The 22,436-nt window shown below is 42.2% G+C and overlaps 1 protein-coding gene across 3 annotated transcripts in view; it reads left to right on the plus strand.

Moving 5' to 3' along the window:
- Positions 1 to 9,383: 9,383 nt before the first annotated feature.
- The window catches only part of CHRM3 (cholinergic receptor muscarinic 3), a 229,645-nt gene continuing 216,592 nt past the window's right edge, over positions 9,384 to 22,436 (plus strand). For 2 of the 3 annotated variants that reach the window (XM_083496890.1, XM_083496891.1), the window contains exon 1: positions 9,413 to 9,834. The gene's annotated coding sequence lies outside the window, so the exon portion shown is untranslated. Of the gene's footprint in view, positions 9,835 to 22,436 lie in introns of all 3 variants that reach the window. The other variant, XM_083496888.1, reaches the window with a different exon arrangement.

Consider the following 22,436-nt stretch of genomic DNA (forward strand, 5'->3'; position numbering starts at 1 on the left):
TGTGCTGCATTTCCTATACAAAAAGCATGCATGTGTAGGGCAAAGTTTTTTCAGCTCGCCTAGGATTTGTCGATCAGAAGGTCGGTGGTTCGAATCCCTGCGACGGGGTGAGCTCCTGTTGCTTGGCCCCTGCTCCTGCCAACCTAGCAGTTCGAAAGCACGTCAAAGTGCAAGTAGATAAATAGGTACCGCTCCGGCGGGAAGGTAAACGGCGTTTCTGTGCGCTGCTTTGGTTCACCAGAAGCGGCTTAGTCATGCTGGCCACATGACCCAGAAGCTGTATGCCGACTCCCTCGGCCAATAAAGTTAGATGAGCGCCACAACACCAGAGTTGGCCACGACTGGACCTAATGGTCAGGGGTCCCTTTACCTTTACCTAGAAAGCTACATTCAGAGTGTCATGTCTGAAAATATCACACATACCTGCTTTGCTGTCTTATTCTGAAGCTAGTATTGGCAATTACTTTCCACTGCAAAAATATTGTGTGTAGATACAGCAGAAATAACTTCTTTTCTGTGTAGGAGCTTGCTGTGTAGGGATGTTTTCATGTTTGGAGTGTGAAATTTCATGTGCAAAATTATATCGTACTGGATAACAATGCATAAATAAAAATAATGGCTCTGAAACACAGCCATGTAAATTCAGGTGCTGATTTCAAGAAACATGGCCCATTTGTGAATATAATAGGAGAATGGTGCAAGCTGTCAGAGAAACTTGTACGATTCCCCCAATGGTTCAGGATAGGCTTGGGAGTCGTAAGCGGGCAGTGTGTCAAGTGTCACCCCCTCAGTGAAGACACCCAGGACAGTCTGCCCCCATTGCCTCCCTTCCTCAGACCCTGGGTTTGATTCCTGTATTGTCCAGGTGATGCAAGCTGTAGTCCAACAACATATGGAGGATACCGTGTTAGCTACGCCTGGCAGCATGTGTTAATGGCATGATCAAGATTGTCAAAGGGGACAAAAGTGTGAGGTGAAGAAAGGACAGTCTATAAAAGTCTGGCTGAAAGCATGGTGCTCCATTAGTATGTTACCTAGTCTCACACACTGAGCTGAACAAAAGAATGCCAGGAGCTACTAAAATAAAACAGTTTCCTGCACTTTGTAATGTCATTTGGTCACAATGCCTTTTAAAGCTAGTTTCCAGCAAATTATTTTCAGCAAATTGAGGGGGGAGGGCAAACGCTTGCCCATATCATGCCAACACGGCAGTCTAATTCAGTCTTCCCGAAAGCTAAAGAAAAGACACTTCTGATAAAACACCACTTGATTAGCTCTGAAAGTAACAATATTTAGGTCTTTCCATCTGGACCCTTAGCACTGATTAATTCTCACGGAAACCCCATGAGATGCTAGCTTTGCTGCGGTTTCTCTGTAAAATAACAGTACAGTCAAAACATTGGCAGCACTACACAGAATCTGATTTTAGAGAGAGATTTCCCTGAGGAATGACTCCTTTAATATGGGTTTGGTTGTGTCCCTTGAGACTTGGCTAGATGTCACCTGCTTTTCTTAAGTAATATTCAGCATCTTTCCAGGAAAATAAACCAGACATCTTTGGGGGAAAGGTTGAGATATTTTAGCATGCCTCATGTGGACCAATTGAAAACTATGATGGATTTTGTTTAAGTACATTGAGGACACTGAAGAACAAGCAGTGCTCACTAAGTACTATGGAGGTCTGTTTTTCCTTCCAGGAACGGTTCCAATGAAATTAAGCTTACCTGGCAAACTCACATGTTTTGTGTCAGCTCAGCTGAGAATGGCCTCTGATGATGTCAGGTAGACACACCCAAGGATCAGTCTTTAGGAGAATAGCTGTAAGCATTATTACACAAATATAAGCTTTTTAGTTTTAGCAACAGCATTTGTGCTTTGGGTGTTTACTTTTAGCACTTTGGACTATCATTTAATTATATGTAATAGCCTCTTAGTACCTGGAACCGGAAGCCGATGAGAGTTATCATAAAATACAATTGGGTAAATGACTGTCTCCTCACCTGAATGTGCAGTCAGTGCAGTTAGTAGCTGACACAGTGCAATTCTGTATGCACCAACAAAGACTGCATAGTAAATAATATCACCCACCTCTTTAATCACAGAAGTCTAATTTCTAATTATCCCACACATATACTCAGTGCTATTTTTCTAGAAAAAGAGGTCCCAGAACTCACCATGAATACCTCCCTTGTTCTGTTATAATAGCAATGGCTCCCACTTGAGAGGTGCCAGAACTGAGTTCCGGTGACTTACAGCTGAAAAAAAAGGCCTGCATATATTAGTAGAACTCCTCCCATATGGCATTGGTTCCATGTGGAGGAGAGGGCATAATGTATGGGGGGGGGGGAATCACTATGTTGTTTCCTCAAATTGTGTGAAGCAGCTCTGTTACCCAATTTCACTCTTATATAGGAGGGTCACCATGCAGTAGCAGTGTGTCCTGTTTTAATTTTCATGCGCTACACATGCATGGGCACTACACTAGAAGGAGCCACCACCTGCCTCCAGAAACACCTTAGTCTGCATTTGTGTGCTTTGCCCACATACATATTGGCCATAAAAACAACTAACTTATTCTTGGATTTTGTTCCACCTCCCCTCCCCCCCACCCCCAAGTGGGCCAGTGATTTTTAAATTGACAGAATCCATAAGATCCAAAGATTTGAATCATGCTTCTTTTCTTTCTCTTCCCTGTCCCTCACACACCAAGATGGTGCACTAGAGCTATTTGCTAACAGACTAGCAGAACTGATGTCATAAGATCTCTTATGTCTAAAATTGCCAGCTATTTATTAACTTGAGTTGTCACACATTGATTTCCAAATGATAAATCAGAACACATCAGCGAGTTCTGGGAACCTTTTGGGTGGATTGTCCATTTGGCAAGCTTGCAGGAGAGCTAAGAGGTATAATGCCCGAGTCAGAAACATCAGGTCAAGAGTTTGCATCCTAGCAGTTGCTCTGCACAGTCACTCTGAGTGATCCTGATAACAGGCTTGGTTCCAGGCTTAGGCGTGTATTAAGAAAGCCATTGAAATAAATGGAACAAAAGTTTGTCATGATGTAACTAAAGTTCCATTGATTTCTATGGGTATACTCTGAGCATGACTAAGCCTGGACCCAACCCATAATGCTCACCCAAGTAATAGCAAAATGAAATGATGATGGGTTTAAAATTCTAATTACTGGTAATCTGAACAAAAGAAACAAATCGTTGCAACTGTGGTTTCTTTGTGGTATTAATGAAGCAGGTAGCCTTTGTGTTTTCTTTGGTTGTTAACAAGATTTGGGTCATTTTTAATAACTCCGTTCCCATATTTACTGTAGAGGTTTATCTAAGTTACAGTAAAGGTTTGCCTAAAGTATTGTGTTCATTTTATAGGAAATGCTGCACAATGAACATTTCTTTTTTTCTTAGGGAGGGAGGGAGAGGAATCAAGTATTAAATCTGTCACTCACCCCTGAGTTGGCCTGCTTAAACTCATATAAATCAGAAGGGAGCCTGAGTTGGATTCTGGCCTATCTTTTAACTTTGGGATTAGATCAGAATAATTTATTATGAGTTTTAAGTGTTTTGGCCTTCTTAAGCACTTGGATATTATGCAGAGGAGCGTGGTTTGCCTTGGGAGTATACCTGGATGTGACACCTTATTTATCATGGTTAACTTCACTGATAGTGGCTGGGCTTCCTTACAACCTTTTAAACTATTAAAATTAATGACCAGACCAGACTACTGGACAAGGAGTATTTTTCCCCCACTCATATGTTTTGAAGAAAAGTTCTAGAAGGTGAAAGGCAAAGGGGGAATGCTGTCTCTCTTGCCTGGCCTTTGTAACTGCTGAAAGGCAATTTCTGCGTGTGCCAAATGATTTAAAATGTTTTATTGTACTTTCAAACATAAAAACAGTCAGTGGTTCCCCCCCTTCTTCTGTTGCCGTGTTCTTTTATATGTCCAGCTCTTGCTAGAATTTTTTTGCTGTGCTACAGGATAAACTACATTAGGCATCCATGCTGCAGTTCCCAGAAATTTTACGGCACATTGGACTTGTATAATGATGCATTAAGTCTGTGTCTTTCACAGAGTGACTAGTGCAAAGCATCCTGATGGGACTGTACATGCAGCAGTCCCTTTCACGTCATGCTCATATTACATGCTGACAAGGAAGTGCTGAGCGGGTTATTGCTGCCTTGCAGTCACCAGGTGAGTGTAACTTCTATTGACTGCAGATTGCGTGCATATGAAGAGAGATACATATTGTGAGAGGGAATGACTAAGAATGTTCATCCCATTTTTATTTATTTTTATGTGTGTGTTGGCACCACAATCTTCATAGCTCATTGGCACCGTGTGCTTAATTTTGCATGCTCCGCTGCATATCTTGCTCTGCATTTGGGTTTCGCCTGTCCATACATTTCATATTCTCTTACAAGCTGCCTGCAAATTAGAATGGTTGAGCTCTGCAGATAGATGCTTAACAACCAATAGCCACAACCAATTAATTAAATATGAAATTAATTAAGTTGTTTTAAAACAACAACAACAAAGTATTGTCACATATGAAGAACTGTGCCCTGAATTGCCATTTTTCAGCTACACAGTTTTTACTAAAATTTTGGACTTCATTCCTCCCAAACATTTCAGAGATATTTTCCACAAACAACCCGAACAACCCAAGGCTATACCTGTCTAATGCTAACAATGTCAGCGAAGCTTACTTTACAATACTAGGACCTCTAAAGGACATCTTGAATCTCCTGCCTCTGTGATTAAATGTAAGACATGCATTGGGTAGAATGTATATTCATTTTAGGGGTTTTTTAGTATCATGGATTAAAATGCAGTTAGGTAATAATAATCACAGGGCAGTTAACTGACACTATTGTGAATAAAGACAGCCATGGAATTATTATGGTGCAAAGAAAGCTGGCCAAGCCTACCATGGTGTGAATTTGTTGGAGCAGCTGATACTTCATTATGATGCTGTGCCTACCTGGTTTGCACATAATGCTAAACTATGCTTTAGTGTTATGTGCATGAGCCTTAGGGCTTGTATTGCCTACACCCCCACTCATCCCCCCCACCCCCACCAAGGATGAGGGACAGATTGGAAGCTTTTGGTTTCACTGTGTTCAGATTCAACCATAACCTGTTTGCATGTAACTCTGTCCAACCTTTCACTTGGCACACACACAACACTTGGCAGCAGATAGAGTTCAAAAGTCACGATTCAGGCATTCAGGAATCAGGCAGGATGTTCAGAACTGCATGGAAGCAACATCCTAACCACCAGGGGTTGCAAACATATGCTCCTCCAGAATGGATGAATCTGCTTCCAACAGCAGAGTGTTAGGTTCTAGATGACAATACAGGTGACCTTTCACTTCATGCTCCTGATCACCATTACATTGAAACCCGGACAAGTTGTGGTTAGTCTTGATTATGGTTTTGCGGAAAAGCCAATGGCTGCATTTGGACAATTGTATCTTGGCTTATGTGTAGTTGAACAACTGGCACATACAGCCACTTCACACCTCTCTTCATGAGGCACCTCAGTAATAAGTTTCTAAAAGCTTCCTGTTTGATCAGAAGAATCCAGGGTCTAAAATCCACTTCAAGCCATGGTTTTTGATTCTGGCTTCTCAACTGCAATGAAAACAAACTTCAATTACGGATTTGAACAGAACAAATCTCTTCCTTGTTACCATGTTGGAGGAGGAGCAGAAAGAGTGGGGGAAATGTTCAACTCAAGGCTAGATCCCATAGCACTAAACTATGGTTTAGCATTATATCTGAATATAATCATTGTGTGCCCTGGTTTCTCTGCTGCTCCAGGTAGATGCAGCCATGAAACCAAGGCCAAGTACACTGCCAAGGACCATAGCCTGCTAAACATTAGGGGACATTTTCTAATGGTAAAGGTTGTTTGACAGTGGAAGAGTCTGTCTTGGGATGTGGAAAGGTCTCTTTTGCTGGCAGCTGAATGGAGCTCTTTCAGAAGTGCTGCAGTTGTCTCCTGAACTGAGCAGGAAGATCTTTCAGCCACTTAAGCGGGGCTTGAGTGGAACAATCAATTCTCATATCTGTGTCAAAATTATCTTCAGTTCTTAATCCACACTCTCATCTGTCCTATCCACACAATACTCCCCCCCCCTTCAACAGCAGTATTTTCCTTCTCTCCAACTGTTTCCTGGAATTGTGTCAGAAGTTGCTTGAGTACAGAAATGTGTTGAGCATCAGCATATGATCAGCATGGCTTTAATATGGCTCTGGCCATGTGCTAGAAAGATCAAAGCCTTAGAAACCCTTATCTCATATAATTTATATCATTTTATCGACGTAAGTGTGAGAATTTCAGTGCTAACTCCCTGTTTCACACTGCTGATAGAAAGAATGATTCACACCAGAGAATATAAACAGAACTAAACTCCCACCCATCTATTTTCTTTGCCAGGAAATTCTCACAAAGAACTACAAAATTCTTTCCTCCCAGTCAAAAAAAAAAAATGCATTCAAGTAGATCTACACCTTCACATTCTGCATAAATCTTTAATCAACCAGGGCACCTTCAGAAAGAAAATCGCTTTCTAGTGGGTAGCTCTCCAGGAAGTGAAATTGTGGCAGCTCATCCTTCATATAACTTTTATAGGGAGTAGGTTTAAGTCTTACTCAGGTTATGCAGGCTGATGGATGGGCAACTAGGAACGATTATGCCCATGCATTTGGATTATTTATTACATTTATTAATCACTTCCTATGGAGCACCTTGAAGCAATTTCACAATAAAATAAAAACCACATACGGTACACAACAGTGTTTTATATATAAGTGCATTTGCTGTCTGATTTATGACACCTGCTTAAAACATTTTGGTTTAGGTATCTTACCTTGAACTTACCCTGGTAGCTAATTGGCAGCCAGTGCAATTCTTTAAGCATCAGTGAAATATGGTGACATTATACCACAGTGAGCAGTCAAACCACTGCAGTTTGCACTCCTGCAGCTTTGGGTCAACCCCAATGTTACCAACACATGGACAACAGTGGTTAGGCTATCCTAGTCCAGAAATGGATGTAGTTGTCTTGCCAGGAAAAGCTGGAACATTCTACTACTGGCACTACAGAATATCATAGGGTGGTGAGCCAAAACCGGGCATTTTTTGGTGTTAACCCTGTTCTGTGGAATGCCCTTCTTTCTGCCATATGTGAAGCAGCAATGCTTAGTTCTTCTCTTTTTGCACAGGCTTTCCCTCACCTATAAGACTTGGCCCTGGTTTCTGAATCCCTGGAATCTGTTTTATTTGCTTTTATATGTTTTTATGTTTTATTTTTAAATATTGTTTTTATATTATTGTACATAGTATACACTGCTTTGAGATTGCATTGCTAATTATTGCATGCATTGATTTAACTATTTTTACCTTTTGTTTAATTTTGTAAGCTCTCTACCATGTGGCAATTTGCCATGTGGCAAATTCAAAAGAAATGAATGAATAAACACATGCACACACATTAATTGAGTACGGTAATTTGGAAAGGACCTTACTGTAATTTTAGAAAGGACTACATAGCAAACATGAGTTATCTCAGCTCATTCTTACCCATAATGATGGTATATATTACAACAACAACAACAACAACACCTGCAGTGCAACATTCAAAGTAGCTTTACTTGACAGTTTATTAGCATACGGCAACCTTGCAAAGAACTCTTTGCAGAACACATCCATAAGTAACTACACTACTTTATCATAGGGCCCTTTAAATAATCTGTAGGGGGGAGAAGGAAACTACTACTAACATTAATCTGTTTTGCTTTCAGGTATAGAATCATGGGTTGTCCAATGGACATTATTAAAAGTACGTCTATGAATAACAGTTGCAGGAGAAGAGCTTAAATTTGTAAACTTCATCAGCATGTAAGCTCTTTGGATAATGGCACTTTATGAATGCCAATTTCTATTGGTGTGTTAAGACACTCAAGGGCACATTTTATTCCCTATTAGCATACTCCTTTAGTACATTGGTATGTTTGGCTTGTGGTCTGATGCACCCAAGGTGGACAAATAAAGCTCATGCTCTTGCATCTTGATGCGATACCATCTAGAGTAAATGAAATACAGGGTAGAATAAGAGAATAATCCTTTCAGACTGGGATTGTTTTTGGTATTTTACAGCTGACTTGCATTTTATTGGCTTTTATGTGTGGGTGTATGGTGCATGCTCCAACTTCTGCACGAAAACATTATTCCTTAACACATAATAATGAATCTCCATTGTTTTATTTCACAAAAATCTGCATTATTGGTTGGTTGTTGGGATCTGTCTGTCTTGAGAACAACAGCGTGTGCCTCCGGAGGTGAAGTCAAACCCCTGCATTAGTGACCTCTCTGGGGTGCAAGTCTGGGTGGTGTGTATGGAGGTTCTGGACTGCCCAGAGGACTAGACCCCCACCTCATTGATGTGGCCCAAAGGAAAGCAGAGCAATATGTTCGGCACCAGCTTGGCTGTGGGAGTTGCCGGAAGGAGGCTTGGAAAGTGGCATGGGGAAAGTGACAAGAGAACAGCTTTTCTTCCTGTCTCATAATATTAGAACCTAGGACCATCCAATACAGCTGAATGCTGGAAGGCTCAAGGCAGACAAAAGAAAGTACTTCTTCATACCCTGCACAGTTAAGCTGTGGAATTCACTCCCACAAGGGGTAGTTCTAGCCACCAACTTGAATGGCTTTAAAAGAAGGTTAGACAAATTCCTAGAGGAGATGGATCTCATTGGCTACTAGCAACAATGGACATGCTCTACCTCCACTCCTGGAAGCAGTCGCTGGGAATCTCCAGTGGGAAGTGTTTGGTTGGGCTCAGGTTCTGCTGGCGGACTTCCCACAATGGGTCATGTGTTTGGCCACCAAAGAAGTGACTGGCGACAAAGCTAGCAGGTCTATGAGAAATATGACTTTGTCTAGCTCACATCGCAAGCCTCTTCAGTCACCTCCTTCCAGCCTACAGTGTCTGCTGTAATTATCTCCCCTCCCTCCTAGCTCCCAACTGTTTGCGATGGTGATTAGCTTCCAGCTGTCTCCCTTTAATCTCTTTTAATAGATTTCTACCGCCGTGCATCTCATCCGTGCCCCGCCCCAAAACAGGACACTGGCCAGGAGGCCAAGAGGCTACTGTACTTTTGTGGTGCAATCAATGGATGGACCCGAGCGGCGCAAGAGCGCGCCTAGTTTGGTGCCGAGAGCCCCGCTGCCCGGGCTTCGCTGGGCAGCGCGGGCGGGCGGGCTGGTAGGCGGGCGCCCCTATAATAAAGGCTGCCTAGGAAATCCACTAGGTGGGCGTGAGCGGCTGCGGTGAGGTCAGCGGCGGGAGGACCAATGAGTGGCGCGCTCGGGAGCTGCCCGCTCTTGGCGTGCGAGTGGAGGGGGCGGGGGAGCGCTAGGTGGATGCTGCTCCGGCGGCGGGTCGGACATTCCGGCACTAGGCAGAGCGCGAAGGCGGGAGTCGCCCTACGGCTGCCGGGGCTGTGTGGAGACGTGACTGGGAGAGAGTCGGGGGGAAGGCGAGAGGAGGAGGAGGAAGGAAGGAGGAGCGGCGGGGTTTCTAGCTCGCCGCCGCTCGGGAGAAAGAGGAACAGGGAGACGGAGAAGGCGCCAGGGAGCATTTGCCTCGCCTGGCGCACAGGTGCAAGCCGAGAAGGAGCGCCTCGTCGTTGGCGCCGCCTGGCCGAAGGGGGATATAGTGCCTGCCTGCCTGGACTCCGCCGCTTCTGTGGGGAGCGTCGCTTCACCTGCGAGCGAGTCAGCCAGCCAGCGCGCGGCGCGTCCCGCGTCAGCCAGGTAAGAGTTTCCCTCAGAGTCTTTCTCGGGGAGCCGCGGGGCGCTCGCCGCGCCCGCCTTCTCGCGCTCGTCTTCGGCTGCCAAAGTTTCTGGCAAGAGTCACTCGGGGCGAGCGAGAGCGACCGTGCCAGAGGCGGCGGCGGCGGCGGCCACGGAGTCGAGACGGAGGCGCGAGAGGGAGTCGCCCTTTCCATGCCCTGTCGGAAAAGAGGGTCCTCGCGTGAGGCGGACGCGGCTAGAGCTGCCTTCTGTGGACGTTTCTCTCTCCCCCCCCCCGCCCCCTAATAAGCCCCTTTCCCGCTTCTCACCCCACCCCGTCCACATGGATTCTTCGCCTTTTCTCTTGACATCTGAACTACCGAGGGAGCCCTCGGACAGAGTCAGAAGTCCATCGAGAGGCATCTCCTGTGTGTGTGTGTTCGACGTAGCCCAATATATTTCCAATTTGGAGGGATTGCAATTTCCTCAGGGAAGGGAGCTTGGGGAAAGTGGCGGTTTGTGTGGAAAATGCGTCGGCTTCTTCGGTGTGCTCCCTTTTTTGCGGAGCCGGGAGGGTGTGTTGCTGAAAGTTGTCCTCTTTAGGCCGGTGTCAGGCTTCTGGCTGAGATCTTGAAGAGCCACTTCTTCTAGTTGGAGCAATCTCAGGGCTTTGTTCCAGAGACTCTGCTGGAGTTCAAGCGTATCTGTCTAGATTGCCTTTCCTACCAAGGGCTCATTGGCTTCGAAAGCAAAGCTATTCATATTTTGGCAGAAGCAACATTTCATTTCCTTATGTGTTTGCCCTCAATGTCTATGCATGTTTCCAGCTCTCTGTGCGATTAATGCACCCCTGTGTAAAATAGTCTAGAACCATCACTTCTGAGTTGTAGACTTGCTATTGCTAATACTGATTAGAATCCTCCACTTCTTTCATAAGCATTGGAAAAACCTTGTGTGGGTGGTGGCTGGATTCAGCCATACCTCTGATGCTATGATCCCCCTTCCCAGTCCTTCCAGTTATGACTGACAAGCAGCTGGAATGGTGGCAAGGGGCAACTTAATCTGCAGTAGAAGTCTATGATTCTCTAAATCTTATGTTCCAAACTCCCATTCAAGTCCACTTGGCGTGGATGCGTTTCGGGGATTAGTTAACCTGCGTGGCACATTTGTGCAAACAAAGGTGTCTTACCTGAGCAGTTTCTTTCATCTCTCTATGTGCAATCTCTAGTGATTACGGAAGCATCTGGGGAACAGAGGTGGTTCTCTGTTTACTGCGTATGTGATCAATCTGAAGCAAAATTGATTTGTTTGTGGACTTAATTCAATTATATGCCTCTTAAGATTGGTACTATAAGGAGTATAAATTTAAATGGCAAGCTGGATAGCCCGGTGTGTAAGAGACTGAGCTATGAATAGGGAAGTCCTCAGTTACAGCTTTCCTCTGCCATGAAGTCACTAGGTGTTGTTCGGCAAGCCATTCTTTCTCAACCTCATATGAAGATGTTGATAATGCTGCCTTTCAGGGTCGCTGTAAGAGTTGCACATCTGAAGACTTTTTAATTATGAAATGTAAGCATACTTTAAATATTAAGTAGCTCATATTTATATGCTTCACATACATGACTTGGTTGGAATCCTTACAACAACCCAGTAAGGTAGACAGTGTTGTTAAATATGATATGCAAAGCATGTCTGATATTGATAGATTTGTCTTTTTGTCTGCCACCTGCACCCTCCCAAACTTATAGTGTTTGTCTTCACCTTTTAATAGTTACTGGACAAATATGATTTAAATCAACTCTGTTTCCTGTTAGCAGACTCTCTCCATCCTAAGTGAGCGTATTCCTCACAGATTTAAACAGAATTTTGTGAGCAGAGTAGGTTATGCAAATTGTGGTGTCTGCTGCAAACATCTTTTTCAAGCCACTGGGTAATGTATTTTGAAACACATGTATTTGCTGGATTTAGATCTAAGCACATAAATCTACAGCACAAGAACCCAAGTAAGTTGATGCTTACAGGGATATGCATGTTGCCGTGGTAGGTTGTTTATTCATCCAAATATTAATGTAGGCAGAAATTACTTTGATCTCATCTTAAATGCTTCCTATAAAAAGAACTACTGAAGGATATTGAAGTCTCAGACACAACAGAACTTAGCAAAAATTGTGTGTGTGTGTGTGTGTGTGTGTGTTTTAAATAAAGAGATTGGCTGCTGCACCCTGTAGAAGCTAATGCTGAATTTTAGTGTGTTTTTACATAGCATTGCTTGAGATCCAAAGTGGCACTTCGCAATGACCATTGGCTTGAAACATCAAAGTGACTGAACAGTGATTTTGTTTGCATCTGGATATTTAATCAGACACAGTGTTTGATTTGTTTAAAATGGCTTGGAATAGAACTGAGTTTGAGGTGCTATCTGCACTTATGGACAGCTGTGTGTCTTTGGGGTGGGGGAGGTCTTAAGTGCTTTAATATACTAGCCACTCTTGGTGGTAAATCCTAGTGTCAGTGATGCTTCTGAATTTTCATATGCCCTAAGCAGCTTTTCTACCTCTACTGTGTTTTCTCCCACCACTCAAAGCTAATTAGGATAAGATGAATTACCAAATGGAGAGATGGGGCTCATTGCTTTAGAATCTCTGATCTTATGTTGTTCTCTCTTTGAAAACTGGCTTGTTTTTCTCTTTCACCTTCATTTGCATGTCAATATGATCATGGGAAATGTTCCTTTCTGCCTGAAGGTTATAGTAATAAACCAATATAGAAATGGGAGGAAAAGGACTCATTCTCCCATGTTTTGTCCAGCCAGGATAGCTTTACATCCATGTTAGCACAAAGTACTTGAATTCTGAGAGATTAAAAAAAAATTGTTTAGCTGTGACACTGTTTTAAAGAGCTAAGTTATGTTTCTTCTTTTAAATCACATGATATATATCTGTGGTCTTTAGGAGAGTTGGATTCTATGTCGGTTTTCTACATTTTTCTTTTTTGTGACTTGGATGAACATCTCATAGTATAGGAAGTGTACCGAAGAAGCAGAATGTATGGCAGACTACATACAGTATTATTGAGAATAATACAGTAACCTTTCATTGGATATTGGTTTGCTACTCCATGCTAATTCCAATATCTTTGAATTGATGAGGTTAGGAAGAACTTCTGATGAGATTGTGTAACAAGAAACCCAAATGTAGGAAGGTAAAAACAAACAAGGTGGGTTGTGTGTGTGCATGCTGAATGCCTGTATTTGCATTTGTTTTATTATTATTAATAATAATTTTATTATTTATACCCCCACTCATCTGGCTAGGTTTCCCCAGCCAGGCCAATAAACATTTCATTTTTTTCCTGATGTTAATGGTGCAAAACAAGTTAAGTGTTCCTCATTCCTTTTATTCTAAGTAAATGTTGAAGTCTTGTTTCTGGTTGCTGTTCATATGACCAGTATCAAACTTTGTCACTAATTCAGAAATACTTTTTATAAAGACTGGGAAACAACTTTTTTCACAATCATCAACATGCAAATTATAATTTCAATAACATATTAAATTACATTTTTGATATGGAATTACTTTGGATCATACAACATTGATGGTTTGCATCTTGATGTCTTATATCATAGCATTCTCCTCCCCTATGTATAATTCAAACTAGCTCATTGGCTGTACTTGGAGAAATCTCCACACCAGCTGCATAATATGTATCCCTTCTCAATCCTACCATGCAACCTTCACAGGGTCACAGGAGCAGAAGAGTCATACTGAATCAGACCAAAGGACAATATAGTCCAGTATCCTGTTCTTACAGTGGCCAACCAGATGCCTGTGGGAAGCACACAAGCAGGACGTGAACAGAGCGGTACTCTGCTCCTTGTGAACTGCAGCAACTGATATTCTGAGGCAAACTTGCCTCTTACATCGGACATAATATACTCATCACAAATAGTAGCCAATTAAGAGTCTTATCATACATGAATTTGTTTCATTCCCTGTTAAAGCTGTCCAAGTTGATGGACATTGCTACTTCTTGTGACAGTGAATTCCAGAGTTTAACTATGCACTGTGTGAAGAAGTACTTTGTTTTGCCTGTCCTGAATCTTCACTCATTCAGCTTCACTGGATGATCCCAGTTTCTCGAATTATCAGTGAGTGAGAGAAAAAAACTTCTCTCCATCCACTTTCTTCGTACCAATGCACAATCTTACTCGGTTCTTATCATGTGCTTGCCCTCCATCAGATTTCACCCCCGCACAAACTAAAAACCCCTAAACGTTGTAACCTTTTCCTCCACCCCCTTGTTAAAATGATTGCCTTCTGCACCTTTTCCAGCAGTATATCTCTTTTTATATGTGGTGATCAGAACTGAGCTTAGCATTCCAAGTGTAGTCAGGCTGTAGATCTGTACAATGGCATTATAATGCTGCCAGTTTTATTTTTAATCCCTTTGCTAATTATCTCTAGCACTGAATTCACCTTTTTTCACAGCCGTTGCACTCTGGGTCAACATCTCCCTAACTTCTGCTCATCTATGAACAAGTTAAAAGGCACAGTTCTCAAAATGATCCTTGGATGACACCACTTCTTGCATACTACCGTGATGTTTGAGAACTCCCCATTTATTCCTACACCCTACTTCCAGTTCTTTAGTAATTGAGAGACTCTGTCCTCTTTTCCCATGACTGCCAAGCTTACTCAGGAGTAGGGATGGGAGGAAAAATCAATAGTTCACATTTAAGGTGAGCCTGCCAAATCTGTAGGTAGATTCTCAATTTCCAAAGAATGTGAGAACTGAAACAATGCCATACTTTGAAATTCACACATCTCTGAATTTTGTGATGTGGTTTCCCCAGCCAAGTAATACATACAAAATACATATGCAGGGAGAAAATAACCTACAAAAATGCATTAAATTAGGGAACATTGATTGCAGAAAATGTATATCTTACTCAAAACTGCATACAAAATGTGTATATTAGGAGAAATCTGCACTGAAATGCTGATGAATTTTCATGATTATTTTAAAAATAAAAAATCTCAATTTGTTGTGAAAATGTGGAGAACTGAATTTAAGAGTGTTAAAATGAGAAAGTGAGAGTTCCAAAATTGACAGAGTTCATAAAACTGTAGAGTTGGAAGGGACCCTGAGGGTCATTTAGTCCAACCTCCCTACTCAAGAGTTTTGATTGGGTACTTTGATTTTCAAAAAAGTATCTAGTGTCCACTGCTTTGTACTTTTTATATCTGTTGTAGTGATGTTTTTTAATGGGTTTCAGGCTAGCCCTTGTTACTATATGCGTAAGAGCTGTGCTAGTTGCTCTACAGCAAGGGCAGCCAATCTGTGGATCCCCAGATGTTGCAGTAGAACTCCCATTATTCCTGATCATTGGCCATGCTGACTGGAGCAGATAGGTGGAGCCCAGCAACACCTGAAGGCTCACAGGGAGTGCTCTTCCCCCAATCTACAAAAAAGATTAGAAGATTTTTGGCAAAAGACTTGTGACAAAGTGTAATCCTAGTTCGTTATACCTTGAGGCACAAGTTAGGGGCTGATCTTTTTTAAAACCAGGATTTTGTTATCGGGACTAACACTTATTGCCCTTGTGCTTTGGGTATTTGTACTGAAGTGAATGATGTTCATAGCATCCTTCAGTGAAATGAGAATTTAATCTTCTGTCAAACATAACTTGAAGTGAATTTGGTGTCGTGTCCATATGCTCGCTATGAAGAAGAAAGACAGTGGTACCTCGGGTTACAGACGCTTCAGGTTAGACTCCCCTAACCCAGAAATAGTACCTCAGGTTAAGAACTTTGCTTCAGGATGAGAACAGAAATCGTGGCATGGCGGCAGGGGGAGGCCCCCATTAGCTAAAGTGGTGCTTCAGGTTAAGAACAGTTTCAGGTTAAGAACCGACCTCTGGAACGAATTAAGTTCTTAACCCAAGGTACCACTGTACAGGCTCTTTGTTATTTGAAGGTGAAATAATAGTGCAAACCTATACATCTCTACTCAGACATAAGCCACATTGATCTCACTGAGGTTTACTCCCAGATAAGTGGCTGAAGTGTTACAGCCTAAGTTTTTCATGCTGCACAGAATGCTACGTTTGCAATATTTGTATGAGATATATTTAAAGAAGTACTTAACATTGAAACTATTTCAAAAGAGTGAGAATGCATATAAATCTGAGTAAAGGAACAGTTTGTGTATAATTTTTCTCTGTCCCCATCCTTTGAATGTAGTCAGATAGTTATGACGATGCAACTCGAGAGATTACATTTCAAATTCAACCGATTTCTGCAGCCATTAAAATTTATGAACCCAAATTACCCGAATATCTTCTATCCAAGAGTTAGGCCAGACATTGGCCTATTGTATCCTTGGACTGCTGCTACAACAGTGGTTTGCTATGGGCCCCTCATGCTGAGTGGCTTGAAGCCACCGTTCTAAACTGCCCACAGTGTCAAGAAGTGACGCTACCTCAGGAGCATTGTAGGAGATTAAAAATGGCCTCTCCAGTTTCACTGATTGCAGCACTGCTGCTGGCTACTTGCTGCTAGTTACAGTTAGTGCTATTTTTCTAAAAAAAAGAGGTGCCAGAACTCATCGTGAACGTTTCCCTTGTTCTCTCATAATGGCAATGGCGCCCACCTGAGAGGTGCCGGAACTGAGTTCCAGCACTCAAAAAGCCCTGGTTACACCAGGATCTGGCAAGGAGGGTTTCACCACAGAGCATTTGCCTGGCACAAGTCAATCAGATTCCTACCATCAGTTTGAGGATGCTCAGTTCTCCATGCCATGTTTCTTTTCGTTTCTAACATGTTGTTGTTGTTGTTGTTGTTTAGTCGTGTCCGACTCTTCGTGACCCCATGGACCAAAGCACGCCAGGCACTCCTGTCTTCGTTTCTAACATAGTTTTCAGAAAAAAATGGTCTTCCAAAGTAGTTGTAAAGATTACACAAAAATACTGTATGTGAAGGGCATTGCCCATTTTGATGCATTATGCATTATAAATGCTTTAAAATGGCAAGGCATATTATTTATTACAATTAGAGGAATCCCCAACCTGTCATTAGATAGGATTGCATGTAAAGACCAGAAGAACAGGAATATTTTGTAGAAATCCGAGTGTTGCTTTAGATATTGCTTAAATTCAAGTTCCTTTATTTTGAGTTGCAATAGCTGAACTGTCAATGTTATCGTGCAAGGATACCAAACTTGTTACACTACAAATAAAGTTGGACTCCAATTCCCATCAGCCCAGCCAGCATGGATGATGGAAGTTGTAAACTGGAAAGATCTAGTATGGTCAGCGGTGGAGGAAGGCTCTCAGGCATCTGGTGCGGCGCAAACCACCCATAGGGGAAGGGGGGCGCGGTGCTCACAGGGACAAACGGGCATGCAGCATCCCATCCCTATGGGTGCCTCGGTGCGACCCATCCCTATGGATGCAGCATGTCCCGTGCCATCCCTATGGGTGCCACGGTGTGCCCTGTCCCTATAGGTGCCACCCACCCCGTCCCTACAGGGATGGGTGCGCAGTGGGGCCTCAGCCACCATACAGCTGGGGGGGCGGGGGAGACAGCGGCCGGACAGCGTGGAGCTTGCAGGTGCCAAGATGCATGGCTCGTGCATGCTGCAGGCCCCGCGGTGACGAGTGCCGGCCACCATTTTGTCACCCCCATCAGGGTGACACCCAGGGCGAACCGCACCCCCTGCACCCCACTTCGTATCCCCCTGGGTATGGTCACAGGTTAGGCAACTTTATTGTAGTGTGTTTTCATTTTTATCTATCATGACTGTATCTAAATTGTCTGTTGTTTGAGCACAATGTATCTGAGGGCAATGTGTATAAATAAAACTATTACTGTGACATCATAGTCCCAGTGAAGGACTCCAAAGAAGATGGTAACTCTCCTTCGGGCAAGTGATAATGACCCCATCATTTTCCCTTGGGCACAGTGGGGTTGAACTACAAACTCCCCAGTCCCTGGTGGTAAATTAAACTCCCAGTGTCTATCAATCCCACCACTACATGCAAGAGAGAATGGGTGGAGTTTTTCTTCCCTGTGACGTGTAGAAGTTGGGAGAAGGCTTGGAGGTGCAAGCAGGATCTAGATGCTTGTTGTGGTTTTTTTCCTGCCTTGATTCTGCTTGCAAGAATTTCAGAAGTCTTTCCCATCTGCTTGATAACTGCTCTTTTTAAACAGCAGGTGCTAGGAATTTTTAACCTGCTACGTTCTGCATTGAAAATATGTGCTCAACTGAACTATGGTGCCTCTCAAAGCATAGCATGCCTGCTTCAGTTCTTGCCCCATGCCCCATGTCCTGCTACTGCAGGAGTGTGTGAAGGAGCATTATCTGTGGCTGCTTCACAGTTGTGGAATAAATCATCCATTTCCTGCTTCCTAAATCCAAAGTTTCGGAAACTGCTGCTAGATTTGTGTGTGTGCTATATTTTGGTCATTAAGGCATAACATAGGGAAGGAGAAGGAGGATGTGTAGGATTTCATTTAACTGAAGAGTTTGTTTTACAGAATGCTAGATTAAAAAACCTTAGAACTTTATGCTTTAAATGTTTTAATATCCATTTATGAGGAAGTATATATGAGGAAGTATATATGTTTTTAAGAACTCTGCACATTTGAAAATATGCCCTTGGGGACAAGTTGAAAGGTTTAGTCATGCTATTGGATGTGCAGCGTTCTCTGGCTCTGCAAAAAGGCACATAGTTGTGGAAATCTTTCTGCTGTTGTTGAATGCTATATTACTTGCCATATTACTTGGCACCTTTATTGTCGTCATCATCATCATCATCATCATTATCATTTTATTAAATGATTATAGCTTATCCCCCAAAGGTCTTCAAGTTACTTACATCAAAACACACACACACACACACACACACACACACACACACACACACACACACAATATCATAAGGGAAGGAGAACAGTGGGAGTCATATCGTCTAATGTAATATTTATCGGGGGGGGGGGGAACACTCACCATATCAGTAATAACAAACAACATTAACAATACTCGAATAATAAACAAAGAATACTCTCACCCACTAGTTAGCAGATAAACAACTATTTCCCCCCTTTTAACCACCCCACCCAAAAGTCTGGTATCAGACCAGCTGTTATAAATCGGTGGTGGGTGGGTCTGGCGATGTCCTCTCGGGATGGTCCAGCATCTGTCTTCTCCCTTCAGGGGGGGAGCAATAGCAAGGCAAAGCAGGAAGATGGTAGCAAAAATTTTACCTACTTTGTAGTTGGTCTGACTACTGGGGCTCTGCTTCTGCTGCTGCTGGGGGTACATGTAGCATATTGTGATTAGAAGCACAGGCATTATAGTACCACACCATGGTTTTGTCAGCAGCAAAGTGGCAAGATATGCCACATGTGCAAAAATCTCCTGTGCACTTTTTTTTTTAAACTTTTACCTATTTTCAGTCTTACAACACCGTCTTTTTGTGTTTTTCAATTATGTCCCACTGTGTGGCCAGTGTCACATTTAACATTCATGTCAAACATCTGCTTATGTCTCTTTATATATTTATTCCCAGCATCTCCATATGTGACATAAGCACCTGTTGGTTATTGCCTTTGATAAAATTAGCGACGAGCGGCAAAACAATTACCTACCTCCTAGTGTTTTCTCCTTCTGTGATGTTGTTTCTGTTACCAAAATCCATTTGCCACCAGTGGCTGTGGAAATGCCTGCATGAGGCAACTGCACATGTAGAGTCTTATTTAAGATGATATCGGTTTGTTTAAAAGCAATTTTACATCTATATTGGTGATATTAAAAGCACTCCCTGCCCCGGCTGCCTTTGCATGTAGAATACGATATTTCATATCGGTGCTGGATCAGGACTCGTGGTGATATCACATCCAGCATAAATTAAGTGTGAATGTATGGCCACTTGTCTTCACATTCCTTTCTGTAGGATTTCTTTCTTTCTTCCTTCTATAAATGAAAAAGAGGGTTTTGCATTTTGTTTCTCATGATGAAAGCGTGGGTGTAACTTACTATTTCTGTCTGGGTGGACAGAACTGGCCAACACCAATCCCAGAACCATTTACACTGACAGTTTACCATGGGTGGGTGGTATGGAATGCATGGAGCCTGATACAAGACCTTCCCACAGCAGCAGCCTTAACACATAATTACCACTACTGTGAATATGGAAAGGCTTCTGTACCGGGAAAACACCCTGTAACGATAAGTATATAGTGCAACATAACTTTGTTTCAATAACTGTTTGTTCAGCATATTAAAATAAGATCTGAACAGTTTTTTCACCGCTTTCCCCTGAATAATGATGTTTTTAGCATCTCGTCTCAGTCCACCCCACCCCTCTAGGAGACATGTAATTATCTCAAAGCTACTTGCCTGCATTAAAACCCATTCCTATTGCTAATGGGTGGTGTTCAGTTAAGATTTCAAAATTTTGCTTAGCCCCTTTTGTTGCACCACCAACTAGGGAATCCTGTTTGTGTAAGCGTGTCATACTGTCTTTGCAACTGGGTTAATGGCAGAGCAATAGCCCTAGTTTAACAACTATTACGCTCTTTCCCACTCTGCTCTAAAAGCTGAGGCCAATCATTCTATTGAAAGAAGTATCTGAGGAATTGCATAGGAGATAGAGCAGGTGGTGTGTGTCCATATAAATAGAATATATAAATATAATTTGGGCTGCTTGAAAATTTTTTTTATTGCAAGTAAAAGGAGAAAAAGAACATTATATTATTGAGGTGGTAGTTTCTGGGGGTATTCTCTTGCTGCTAGGTATAAAAGTGTTTTATCAATATTTTGGATTAAACTCTGAGTCCAGCCATACTGGGGGGGGGGGGGGCAAATTCTATGATTGGTGTTTCTTTGGCAACGGGTTGCAAATAAGATGACCAGAACTGAAATGCCTTTACATAATTCTGTGGATATGGCTGCATTTTGTTTTTATGTAGAGTTCTATTTGCCCCACTAAATATTTATCTATATCTGTATATCTATATCTCTATCTATTTAGTGGGGGTAAATAGAACTCACTCTCTCTCACTATCTTTCCTCTAAGGAAAAGCTAGACTTCGGGATACAGGGTGGAATTTTATGTGGTGCTCGTATGACTGTTCTGTCACTGCAAGCATTTTTGCTTACTAGTACTGGAGTGGGGCAGTCCAGTCCTCTAACCCACTGCTATCTGTCTCACTTTGGCCTCCCACATTAAATATTTACTTCCCTGCTAGATAAAGCTTACGTGTATGTCCTCAGATCTGATATGGCACTTTGTTAATGCAAACTAATCCCATGTATTTCACTTAATACATCCTTGTATTTAAATATTTGGTCGTTTTGATTTCTGTCTCTTTTCTGTGTTTGTATTTTTCATTCCAATTTCAGTTACAATTTGTAACTATCCCCCCCCCCAGGGTGATTTGCAAATAATGTCCTTTTATTAAAATTAGAAAAGAATTGGTAGGTGACAGTCGGTCGATAGGTTGTCCCCCAGACAAACCACGAATGGTGAGTCAATAATAAATGTTGGCTACAGCTCATGGTTTGGCTGGAGAGAAACAAGCAAGGAGTGTAGGTTTGGATGTAAGTGAATGCCAAGTGGAACCATGCCTTAACTCTGGGTACTATGACAGCAGGAGAACTTAGGGAGGAGCAGAGTGGCTGCAATTTTTCATTTGAGTATCCACATGCTCACAAGTTCATTTTCAGCTAATTTTGGATTTAGGATGGTTTGTCATGGCCTTTGGTTTCAGCTAGAACAATAAGCATTACATGCATAACAGGCCAATTTTATATGACAACTTTAAATTTTGTTATACCAGATATTACCAGAGGCCACATTTTGGAATATCTTCTTCTTCCTTGGTGATCACTCATAGCCAAGTAAGATTGTTTTCCATAAGCATTGTTTTAACAATGAGTCTGTAAGTGACTGTGGAGGCCAGTTCTGGATCCGGAATCTACACACACATAAAAAACACAATATTAATATTATTATTTATTATTATTATTTAAAGAACATTTTGAAAAATTCATTGAATTTTGCATAGCTCACTTTCGCCATCTGGTGTCACAATTGTATATTGCACTTTACAACGCATTTAAAACGTTTTATTTGCAGCTGTATAGCTGAGTCCACAAAGAGTAAGTTCTGCTAACCTAAACTGGTGTGTTGTCAGTGATAAGATGCCTTTTCTGAAAATCAAGCTTAGAATTAGCTACAGTAATTAAAGAGCTTTCACTTCATTGACTCTACGACGACTTCTTACACACTCAGCTTTCTGTGGACATTTAAACAAATAAGTCTGACTAGATTTTAATGACTAGAGAAAATACAGGTTGGAACTTGGCTCAAAATGTCAGGCTGTTCAGTCTACCTTGCGCAATGATAAATAGCAAAACTACTCATTCCAGTTCCACATATTTGTACTTGAAATTACTTTGTTTTGATCAATGCAGTTCTGGCTTCTTGTAATTGTAAAGGGAAGCTTTAGTAAATAAATACTTGAGAGAGCTGCAAATGGGTAAGGAAGCCTCTTCTTCCTCAACTTCAATTTCTTGCCACTCCGCCCCCCCAAAAAATGTATAACCACGATGTTAGA

The sequence above is a fragment of the Podarcis liolepis genome (assembly GCF_965112155.1).
Source record: "Podarcis liolepis genome assembly, chromosome: 3".
Classification (NCBI taxonomy): domain Eukaryota; kingdom Metazoa; phylum Chordata; class Lepidosauria; order Squamata; family Lacertidae; genus Podarcis; species Podarcis liolepis.